Below are 12,530 nucleotides of genomic sequence, written 5' to 3'. Positions count from 1 at the left end.
TTTCTGTGGCAGCAGATTCTTCTGGGTAAATGAATCTCTGTATCAGCTGTGGAAATACTGAATTTGGGTTTGAAAGAACGCAGAAACATTTGTCTGTCAAGCTTAAGAGATTGTTTAGCAGAAGTAGGGGGAAAGTATTTAAATCAGAAAAAATTTGCTTTCTATTTCGTATTCTTCCTAGCCATCCAGGCTGGCCCTGACTTCCCGTCTAGAGCAAATTCTTTTTTAGATGATTGGAATTGGATATTGTAAGCTAACATTATTTGCTTGCCAGTTTGGTTTGCATTTGAGGAGAAGGATAATTCTAAACATCCACAGGTAGTCTGCAGTTGTGCCAGACTGATGGCCTCTGTTACAAATTCATCTTTTTCTTCAAGTCTTTATGGTGGTGGTTCTTAAATACAGTTAGTAAACACTTTTGTCTTTGGTTTCACACAGTACAAAGTAATACGGATAATTTTATCCAGTAGTAGTTTCATGATTTATTTTATTGTATGTGGTATACTCTTTTTGATTTGTATATGTTGATATACCAGGAAATAATTTCTAAGTGACTCCTACATAGTCATCAGAGTTTGAGTACCTCCTTAGAGATAGTGGTATATGCGTATTTCCTCTGAAGTCAGAGTCACATCCAGTGCTTTGGCCTGACGTGACAGGGAGCTGTTGCCCGTGACAGCCCACATGCAGAAAGCAGAAGGAATGTAGAAAACAGGGATGCTGTTGTCACTGTTTTAACGGCTAGGAGCTGGAGCGTAGATTTACTAAGGATTGCAGCGTAATAGTCAGCATGAATCTACAGTTTATGCAATTCATGTTGGGAGTATTTCATAGAAACCAGGTTCTAACTTCAAATCTGTTTTGAAAGTATGTACTTTGTAAATTATTTTAAAAACGCCATGAGAGAAGCCGGGTGCTGTTTTTCCTTGGCGTGTGCTGCCCATGAGCTGAGTGTGTTCTCAGTATCAGTGGGAACGCCTGGGGCCGCCTGCAACAGGAAGCTAGCGGCCTGACCCTGCCCTTCCTGCTGAGTAAACGGGCCACTCGCCCTTCCACAGGCATTGGAGGGAGGGCTGGGGGTTCTGATTCTGGACCCTGGCCTCAGAGAGAGAGAGAGAGAGAGAGAGAGAGAGCACGCGCTTATTTGATTTTGAGGCTGTTGTGAATGCCTTCATTGAAGGAGATACAGCAGATCCTTCCCTTTGGCTAGTTCCTTGGCATAAGTCCTGATGTGGGTCATCTTCTTTCTAAGGAAGTCACTTACCATATGTATCAGCGGTTTAACGATCACTTTTGGGAGCCTCTTCAGATTCCTCTTGAGATGCCCTTTGGGATGAGATACAGTGGGGCCTGGGGACAGCCCCTGTTCCCGGGGTCCCCGTGATGAATGGCTTGGCATGATTACACCGTGAATCTAGGTCTTGAGTGAGGATGTAGGCCAGTTCTAGCCTGGAGCTGCAGCCTCCTCCGTCAGGTCATGCATTTATTGATTTGGTGGTTCAGCCTCCTACTTGAGGCCTTGTTCTGGGCATCAGGTGCAGCTCTTAGCCACAGGAGGGGGATCCCAGGCTGAGTTCTGTCACCTGGTGAGATGCCAAGCTTTGCTGGGGGAGGAGCTCAGCAAGGTAAGAGGCAGCCTGGAGGAGAATCCGGTGGGAGCAGGAAGTTGGAGCTGGAGGTTCCAGAGCACCTAAGCCCTGAGAAGCTTCTGGAGACGTGAAAGGCCAACGTGGGCATGCAGGTGGAATTTGGGAGGCGGGCTCAAGCCCTTTTGATTTACATTTTATAGAAAAGGGTGACTGTATAATCTGGAGACCTTGGGGAACCCAAACAGGTTCTTTCTGTCTTACTGTCACCTGTTTTGATGAGACAGCTCCCAAGCCATCTTTTAAGATGAACGAAGTGTGGAAGCTAAAGGTAGGGGTGACATTCAAACCCTGCCTGGGTTTGAATTGTGACTCCAACATTTGTTACCTGTGTGATAAAGAATTAAAAGTTGCTTTCTCTTTCTGAGTCTCAGTTGCCTCATCTGTAAAATGGGGCATAATCACAACGATTACTGTGAAGAATAAATGAGATATGATATGTGTTAGCTATATTGTATAGGGCTTAGCAATAATAAATCCTCAACAAAAGTTAGCTGTTGTTATTATTACTATGCAGCCCTTGTTGATCTATATCTGACTCAGGTTCCTAGAAGAAAGAAAGTTAGTGACTGTAGGAAACACATTAATTATTTTCTAATTTAATGAGATCAGAACAAGGTGTAGCCTTGAGTCTGGATTTTTTTTGTGTGAAATAGATTATGAAATTAAGTTTTATGTGTGTCAGCAAAGGAAAGATATGTTAAAATCTTAATTTATCTAGCCATGGCTTTTTTCTGATAGCTGGGTACGTATGACTTCAGTTGTCAGTATTTGTGCTTGTCGTGTGTGCAGTGAAAATCAGTGCATTTTCTCTCAAGTTGTAAACTTAACTAGTAAATAGGGTAAAATGAAAAGAAAGCCCTTAATCACTGCAAGTCCCAGTTAATTCAAGAGAAGGAGGTAGGAGATAGGCCTGGGAGTATTTTTAGGTACGTATTGAGGAACTCTTGGGTCCTGATTATTGTTAGGCTGCAGCCTCTTAGGCCCTATACTGTGCTCCACTTCTCTGATGAATGCTGTTTCATGTTAATTCTTGATTATGTTCTGGTAGATAGAGGAATTGCTAGATGCAACTGAGGTGACACCTTCTTTATAAGTAATAAATTCTTCATTCTTATTTCTGTATGCAAATAGAAAGTGGGGCAAAGACTAGTCACATACATGCCTTACAGGTTTTTTTTTCCTTTACTTTTAAAGAATTAAATTTATCAAACCCTGTTTCTTAAATGAAAATGTCAGTTTTTGAAACTAAGTCTCTAATGAATTCCAGAAATGAAAATTCCCCATGATATATAACTTTAGGTCTTCATGTAAGAATATTGTGTTAATGATATCCTTATGCTTCTACCTTCCCACCTTAATTTTATACCCTGAAAGTTTCTTGATGATGCTGTCCTCCAACCTGTATTACTTCATCCCAGTTGTGCCATTATTGGTCATATTATTTTTATTTCAGTTTTATTGAGATATAATTGACAGACAGCACTGTATAAGTTTAAGGTATACAACATAATGATTTGACTTACATCATGAAATGATTGTCATGATAAGTTTAATAAACATCCCTCATCTCATATAGATAACAAAATTAAAGAAATAGAAAAAAGTTTTCTTTGTGATGAGAAGTCTTAGGCTTTTTTATTTTAATAACTTTCATATATAACATACAGCAATGTTAATTATATTTATTATGTTGTACATTATATCCTTAGTATTTACTTATCTTATACCGGGAAGTTTGTACCTGTTGACTGGCTTCATCCAGCACCCCCTCCTCTCCCTTTTGCCTTTGATAATCATAAATCTGATCACTTTTTCTGTGAGTTTGTTTGTTGTTGAAGTATAAGTCACCTACAGAACTATGTTAGTTTCAGTTGTACAACATAGTGAATCCGTATATCTATGCATTTCATAATGATCACCATAATAAGTCTAGTTACTATCACCATATGAAGAGATTACATAGTTACTACATTCCCCACACTGTACATTTCATACCCAATGACTCCTTTATTTTTTAACTGAATGTGTACCTCTTAATCTTCCTCACCTGTTTCTTTCCTCCTTCACCTCTTTCCTTCCTCTCTGGCAGCCACCTGTTTATTCTCTGTATCTATAGCTCTGTTTCTGTTTTGTTATGTCTGTTCACTCGTTTTGTTTTTTAGATTCCACATATAAGTAAAATCACATAGTATTTGTCATTCTGCGTCTGTCTTATTTATTATAATACCCTCTAGGTTCATCCATGTCATTGCAAATGGCAGGTTTTTATTTTTTATGGCTGAGTAATATTCCATTGCACATATATATCACATCTTTATCCATTCATCTCTTGATGGACATCATTGGTTGTATTAATGTTCCTTTGAATTCTACAAATTTGAATAACATAACATATCACACAGTAGTTAAGGCATGGATTCTACAGCTATAGAACTGAGTTTGCATCTGGATCTCCTGCTTAATAGTTATAGCATTTTGGACATTTGCAAGGGTTCTTTTTGTCCTAATTTATTCATTTATAAATGGGGGTATTAACAACAGTTTTAGCTCATCTGTACTATCACTGCTGTGAGGATTAAATAATATGAGTTTTTGTGTAATGAGTACTTATCTTAGTCTGGCACAAGGTAGGCACTACCTGTTAACTTTTATTTTAGAGTATTATAATAGAGTAATATGATCTGCTGTAACAAAAGTAGGAGCTTATTTCTCATGTATTTTAAATGGAATTTCTTAGTTAATGAGGACCTATCAAACCAAGTAATACTCATTATTAATAAGAACATTCAAATGTTAGAATAGCTACCTTGAGGAAAAATTTCATATGTAACTGTGTAACTAGGATTTGGTTGTATATGGTCCTCATTTAAACCTAGAATCAAGAAGGTACTTAAAGATGTACTTATGGTATGAGAATGGATTTTTCAGGTGGAGTTTTATGAAAGCCCTTACAGGAGGTACACTAAATGATTTTTGAAAAGGGGGAGAGAAGTAATAAAAATAAGCTAAAATGCAGGAAAACAGAAGTAATTCAGCCTAGATGAGAATGGAATTGTGGTTCATTTTGAGTTTGGGAAGAGATGACTTGACTGGGAAGTGGTATTAGTGGTGGAGGTGTATTGTAAGTGCATATAGGAGTAGGAATTAGTAAAAATAAAGTGGGCCCTAGAAGCCAGTAACACATCAGGAAATAAATGAATCTGAGATAATGGTAGTTCATTCAGGAGGATGGTTAAAGTGTCCACTTCAGCTCTGAAGAAATAGTAACATTTGTAAACATCTTATCATAAAGTGAAGCAAGCGTAATAATAGGGCTAATTAAGCCCTAAAGAATATTAACATATACCTGGTGTTCAGAAATAACTCCAGATATGCCATGTCTAAAACGAACTCAACATAGTTGAATTTACAGAGCAGCTTCGTTCAGTTCAGTTCAGTTCAGTTCAGTCGCTCAGTCGTGTCTGACTCTTTGCGACCCCATGAATCGCAGCACGCCAGGCCTCCCTGTCCATCACCATCTCCTGGAGTTCACTCAAACTCACATCCATCGAGTCGTTGGATGCCATCCAGCCATCTCATCCTCTGTTGTCCCCTTTTCCTCCTGCCCCCAATCCCTCCCAGCATCAGAGTCTTTTCCAATGAGTCAACTCTTCGCATGAGGTGGCCAAAGTACTGGAGTTTCAGCTTTAGCGTCATTCCTTCCAAGGAACACTCAGAGCTGATCTCCTTTAGAATGGACTGGTTGGATCTCCTTGCAGTCCAAGGGACTCTCAGGAGTCTTCTCCAACACCACAGTTCAAAAGCATCAATTCTTCGGCACTCAGCTTTCTTCACAGTCCAACTCTCACATCCATACATGACCACTGGGAATATTATAAATGCCTCCTTACTTCATAATTTTATTGTAGTTGTTTTTCATCCTTTATTAGTTTAAAATGTGATATTAGTAACTAATTTTAATTTTATATAGATCATTTCAAAAGGATCTTTTACAGTTAGAAGTCCATGTAGCTAAACTAGTCTTGAAATATTATTTTTTCTGTCAAAGGAATGCTTCAGGTAATACTGTAAACATGAATGGATACTTTATAATAAATGATAAGTCTACCTGACTTTAATGTACTTTTTTCCTCAGAGCAATACATGCAAAAATCAATAGTGTGTTTATATTCCTTTGTTATTTGCTTTGCTAAAGACTAATGCAATTATAGCTGACACAGTCTACTTATATAATGATTATTAGTATTTTCTCACAACTAATTAAAAATTGGATATCAAAGCATATTTTTGCATTAGAGATAAGGCAAACTATAAATTCTGTGGTTTAGACCTTTAGAGTATGAGCTAAATTAAGTTGACTTGTATTGAATTTAATGAGCTTCTAATGCAAATAAAGTCACCATATTTTATATGAAGCCATTAAGGTAGCTGGATATTTAAGGTAGCAATATTAGAATGTGTCTTGTTAGAGGATAAGAAATGTTTTGATTAGAACAGGAAAATTATAAAATATAAGTTGAGCTACAGTCTACCTATTTCCTCTTTTGCTTCAAATCTGCTAGCTTTTGAAAAGTTACAGACAGAATAAATTATTTCTATTCCTTTTGTAATGGTTTGTTGAATCAAGAATTTTCATCTTAATTGTTTAGAAATTTTTCATATATTTTTGGACTTTGGCCAGATCACTGTCCTGTCCCTCAGAAGTCTGAGAGTCTTAAAAAAAAGGTAAAAAAAAACCCAGTAAATTTTAGGGTTTATTATTCTTCCTTTTTAGAATAAAACTCATGCCTACAAGGCAATATAGTATTTGGTGACCTTAGTCTTTGTAGTTCGTGGCTAACTTGGATGTGGCATAAATGCCAAAAGCCCAGTGGAAAACTTTAACTTTCTGATGGAAATGACAGTTATTGGCCAATTTTAAATGTTTCTTGCATGATTTTACATTGCAGAGGAAAATGATAGACACAAAATGAGGAGAGAGGTAAACCAGGAGGGAAATAAATTCTGAAAGGAGTTGAAAATGTAGTGAAGATGTGAAATGCAGTGGAGATGTGAGGATAGAAATTAAAAAGCTGATTGTCGCTGTGATCCTGTCTTCTGCTGCTGGCTGGAGTGCTGGTCCCAGTTAAGTACTGTAGTGGTTAATGTTGAAATGTGACTGAATTTAAGACTTCTCTGGTATTTCAGGCCATTTCAATTCTACTGTAGCCTCTAACCTTTAGTATATTCTTAATGCTATGGTGAGAAACATCACTGAAAAAAGAAGAGAATGCAGGCAGGCATCAGCAAACTTTTGGTGTACCTCTCAAGAAGCTACCAGGTTAGCTTGAAGAGCCACTGCTTCAGCCACCTGCACGTCCACATTCCATTGAAAACCACCTGCTTTGCTATGAAGAGTTCTCTAAGCAAGTGATATGTCAGCTGTAAATGGTGAACAGTGCTATGTCAATAGGGCTATTCTCTAACCAGTGTAAAAGCAGTTTTATTGCCAAAATTTTTTTGTTTCACTTTATGCAGTTTCTATTGTGGATACTTGAAAGCAATTCCTATACTTTAAATATGTACACTGCTTTGAAATCTGAAATTCACAGGACTCTCTACTAGGAACATGTCGAAGGAAATTCATTTGGCATTGAGATAAGTGGCTCCAGTGGAGATTTTCTTTTCTACATATAAGAAAGATCTATTTGGAGTTATGCAAGGAATGCATTCTTAGGTCATGTGTGTCTAAGAGAGCAAGCAAATAAATATCTTCTCTGTGTATGAAAGGAAGGAAATGATGTTTATTAGCATACTGTAACCATACTTGGCTTCTGTGAATCCATTTTGTAGGAAAGTCGTCATCTAGTGAAATGATGAGGCAAAATTTTGGATTCCAACTCCGGTTGTCTCCAAGGACAGAAACGTCTGATAATGTAGATTCACGCATGCCTTGTATGTGTACATGCACCCACACGTGCATGCACACTTATATCCCATGGAATTCTTGAGACACTGATGCAGGGATAAGTGTCAGAAGTCTGAGACCTTTAGGAAGGACTCAGGTAAAGGCCCAAAAGAGACTAATTTTCAACAAAAACCCTGTAATTCCATGAGGCACTGAATACCTATAGAAAAAAAGCACAACTCAGAGGTTGTAGTAAATCTTTCCAGCCTTATAATTATGAGAATACCATGAGCATATATGGATACAGAGTTATCATTAGCTTTTGTAAATAAACCAGAATGTAAGTTTCATAAAAGTGAAGACAATTAAAAAAAAACAAACAACTCAGACTTTACTCAGTTCTTTTATGAGATTTAAAAATGCTTTTCAGAAGGGGATTACATTATACTTATAAAGAAGAAAGAGGAAAAAGTGATCTGTTTATTCATTTGTACAAGTGTGATGTCATTTACCAAAGTGAATTTTCAGTAATAATACTGTATTAAAAGAAAATTAGTAATTGTTTATTAAACCACTGTGTTAGCAGATTGATGGCAGCAGAAACAGCTGATTCTAATTGGCCTCAGCAAGGAGGAAATTAGTTTTTTCTCGTAACAAGCGGTCCAGAGGTAGGGAAGGCTTCAGATGTCACAGCTGGGGGCTCTGGCTCCAGCACTGGTGTCTCTGGGATTCATAGGTGCTTAGCAGGCCAGCCATGAGGCTTCTAGCTCCATATCCAGATGCAGCAGATCTAGAGACAGAAAGATCTCTTTCTTCTGGTGTTTCCTTCTTGGAAGCAAGGCAAACTTCCCCAAGCTCCCTCCAATAAAGCCGCGGCCACTATTGGTTTTCAGCCCTTCCCTCAGTCTCAGAGTCAGACCTGCCTTGCAAGGTCAGCTCACTCCACTTGCACATCAAACTGGACCTTGGATGCACCCATGGTCCTGCGTGGGACTCAGAACTGAGGGCAGGGCCACCCACCATCTTTTGAGGTGTGTGAGGAAGGAGCGGATGTTCTAACAGAGTCAGACACGACTGAAGCGACTTAGCAGCAGCAGCAGCAGCAGCAAGAGTTAAGGGGGAGTGGATGTTGGGTTGGCAACCAGAGGTATCGGCCTTTGTAAACAGAAAATGATGGGAAAGAATGGAATTTTGGAAAGATTATGAAATGTGTCTATCAAATGAAACTTTAGCTGTCTGGGTTACTTTTAGAAAACAACAATCTATTTTTGTAAAGAAAAGACACATTCTGCCAAAAAGTAAGAATTTATTTTTAAAAAACTTCCCCACTTGAGCAGTTATCCAAGAATTCCTATGTAGCATCTGGCATAAGGTTAGGATCAATCATCATTTTGTCTCCATCACCAAGAATAATGGAGTTCTAAGTCCATAGCTGTCCCTCATCTTTGATCTTCTTAGGATCATTGCTATCCTCCCTGAATCTCATGAGTTAATTTCTCAATGAAGTGTAAGTATTTAGACTTGCACTTGCTTTAGAAAAAATCCCTAGTACTGTACTTTAAAGAGAGTCTTTCAGATGAGATGCATAAATGAGGAAGGTGTTACTATGTCTTCATTGACCTTCTGCAGCTTGTGGGGTTTTGTAAAAGCCTTGAGATCTCTGATCAGTGTTCCTACAGAGGTTAATGGTCACAGCCATTCTTTATTCATCATGTGCATGCTCTGCCAGGCCCCATGCTTGACAGGTAGTATGTTCACCATTTATTTTCTTCCAAAGGAGAAAACATAACCTTGCACATGCTCCCCATCCTACAACTGGAGCAGGTAGGATTCAAAACCAGGTCTGTCTGGTCCTAAATCCCGTGTTTCTGATGTATCCTACTTCTTCAAAAGAAGCAAGATGAGAAAGCAGAAGTTCTGTTCTCCATTGATGGAAAGATGCTAGGTCTAACCCTTCAGCAGGTTAATCAATATGCTCCAAGATGCCTTTCAGTCACAGCATAGAACAGAGCTGTACTCTGGCCAGTGTGGCAGGTATTCAAGGAAGCTCTCTGGCCCTGCCTCCCTCCCAGTTTACTCTTCCCAGAGAGTCAGTTATCCTGTTAAAGCACAAAGCAGTTGTGTCTGATCTGCTGAGAACTGTCCAGGGCCTCCTGTCCCACCCTGAGTAGAAGAAGCTGACGTCATGGAGGATCTGCTGGTTGTCCACCTTCCCTGTCCCTGCTCCCTCCACTCTCTCATTTCACCTCCTCCTCCTCTTCCCTTCCTCCTCTGGCTCTGCTCCTTGCTCCATTCTCCTTGCTACCCCTCAACCTATCAGCCTTCTTTCTGGGACTTTGCTTTGAGGTGTGTCTATCCTGGACTGCTCTTGCAGCAGGAATCAGCATAGCTCATCCCTTCCTCTCTTTCAGGTTTTCACTTAGTCATCTCTGTGAGCACCTCATCACCACTCTCCATGGCAACCCCTAATCCTTGTTTTTCTTTCTTTTCTTCTTAAGTATTTTCAGTAGTTTACATCCTGTATGTTGATTGATGTCTCTCTTTCCCTATGCGAGGTTTTATCTGTTTTGTATATTGCTAGACTCCCAGTGCTGAGAAGGGAGCCTGGTACAGGGTGCCATCTTTGTAAATGTTGTTGCCCAATTGAATGAGTTGGGTGATTTGTCCATAGATTAGATCTCTGGCTGTGATCAAGCAGGTGGACTGCTGAGAGATACTCACAAGGACGTGGTGTTACTTAATTGGAAAACCTCCTTTAAATGTTTCTACCAGGTTAGCAGTATCTAGTCCTTTTCTGTCACCAAGAGTGAATCAGAGTATCTGATTTCACTCAGCATATTTTACTCTTGATATTCCTCCAAGCATGGGACCTAGATGTTAATTCTCAACTGCATAAAAACTTATCCAGCCTAACTGACTTTGAGCATTTGGAAGCCTTGAAGACAGTCACCCTGATACTTCCATGTGCCAATGATTCTGCCGACGAAGAGACACTTAAGATGATACTGACATTTCTGTAGTTTGCATGGTGCTGCCTGCAGATGATAAGCCAAATGAAGGCAGGACTTCATATGGAAGTAGTACTGTTTTTGCTACCCCAATAGCATGATGACAGGTAAAGAAGAGAGCACTAAGTCAGGTTAACCAACATGTTCAGCGAGGAAGGAAAACAGATGCCCCTCCCATTCCAGACCAGACTGGAGATACATATGGCAGTGGTGGTCACCAGCTTTGACAGATGAGGCCTTTGTACTTATGGTATCTTGAGTAGTTTCTATTATTTAAAAAATGTTTCTTTCACCAGGAACTGTGCTACCAGAAACTGTGTTAAGTGCTAGGACTATAGTGGTATGAATAAATAATGTTACAAGATCCCTGTCCTCTTTCCCTGGTGGTCAGATGGTTAAGACTCTGTGCTTCCACTGCAGAGCGCACAGGTTCTATCCTTGGTCAGAGAGTTCCACATGCCACTTGGCCAAAAAAACCCCTAGAAAACAAAATCCCTGTTCTCAATGGAACTTCTCAAAAAAAGTAGGGAAAACAGATATATAACCAGTATACCCGTAAGTAAATAACTAATAAACCGTGATCAAAACTCGGGAGAGAAAGAACAAAAACAGAGTTAGGGAGTGATGGTGGAAGGGCTGGGGTGGATCTCGCCTAGAAACTTAAGCTTTGACCTTTGAGTGGGTGTGAGAGTCCAGTTTTAAAGAGATTATTTTGTTGTTTCACTAGCAACAGTCACAGTGAGCCTTGCATATTAGGTCCCTGTAACAGAGTACATAGTATTGGGAAGTTCTGTGAGATTCAAAGGTTACTTAGGAAGAATGGCTATTTACAGGAGGTTGGTTATGTTGCTTAGAGCAACAGGATTCTGTTAGAGGGAGAGATTGTGTGCAAACAGCATGTGTGACCAGGATATCTAGGCAGCGGCTATGTGACAAGGGAAAGGGCGGTGGCGGCTATAATTGACATGGTCGAAGAATAAGCAAATATTGATGTGGGACTTTAAACCATGGCAATGCTAGGAAATTCAAGGAAGTAACAGCAGCAGTAAGGTATCTGTGTGCTTCAAATATAAGGTTTGTATAAAGTTAAATTCTTCAGCTAAATAAATAAATAGGAAAAAGTCTTCATGTTTTTGTCTTGTTAGGAAGATCAAAGTTCATTTAAATTTGGATTGAATGACAGCTGGTTGGAAAAAATTGTATTTGTACTAATCTAGCAAGAGCCAGTTGCTTGCAGTGTTTTGCACCATGTAAGGGTGAACCCCTTGTACGTGTTAACAGTATGGTATATTGTAACTGACAAAACTGTCCTTTACTCTGTGGGATAGGAATTTCTGCAGAAATGAGCGCTAACGATGGATTCTTGAGTCTGCTCCATGATGTAGTGTGACTTGGGTTTCGATAGGAGGAAAACCAAACCTCACCAAAACTCCACAAACTGCTTTCAGAGCAAGTGGTTTATGTCCATGCCGTAGAATGGCCGTTTCTCTGCCACAGCATTGAGGTCATCAAATGGTAGTTCCCGTTAGTTATGTAATTCTCTGCCTTCTCTCAGCTCTTAAGTACTGAAACATGATTGAGAATTGCTTCAGTGCTGACCCTGGAACTTGGTCCCGTTGCTGACCTACAGCAATAGGTCAGAGAGTTTCTGTCTCTCTGGCTCTGCTCTGTGCCCTCCACAGCAGGGTTTCCCAATGTGTGGAAGGAGCACCTGCACCAGAGCATCTTCACCAGAACCTCCTGGCCGCCCGTGCTAAAACTGCAGATCCCTGCATATATTGTATTCTCCCGAATACAAAACTCTAGGATCCAAATAAGGGTTCATGTTGTAGCTTGGTGCCCACAAGTTCTTAGGACTGTGTAATTATCATGACTTCATCCCACACATTTGAACATTATTGTGATAATTCTATGGTGGCAGAGAGCATCAGAAGCTTAAACAAATCCACTCCAGAGCTCTAGTCTATACTTATAAATATTATCTAA

At 39.5% G+C, this 12,530-nt stretch overlaps 1 protein-coding gene across 1 annotated transcript in view; it reads left to right on the top strand.

Moving 5' to 3' along the window:
- Positions 1-12,530, top strand: part of LOC102409250 (guanine nucleotide-binding protein G(q) subunit alpha) — a 318,910-nt gene that overhangs the window by 27,572 nt on the left and 278,808 nt on the right. The window lies entirely within an intron of this gene.

The sequence above is a fragment of the Bubalus bubalis genome, chromosome 3, assembly GCF_019923935.1.
Source record: "Bubalus bubalis isolate 160015118507 breed Murrah chromosome 3, NDDB_SH_1, whole genome shotgun sequence".
Taxonomy (NCBI): Eukaryota; Metazoa; Chordata; class Mammalia; order Artiodactyla; family Bovidae; genus Bubalus; species Bubalus bubalis.
The sequence above is the reverse complement of the archived record's forward strand: the minus strand, read 5'-3'. Positions and strand labels throughout refer to the sequence as shown.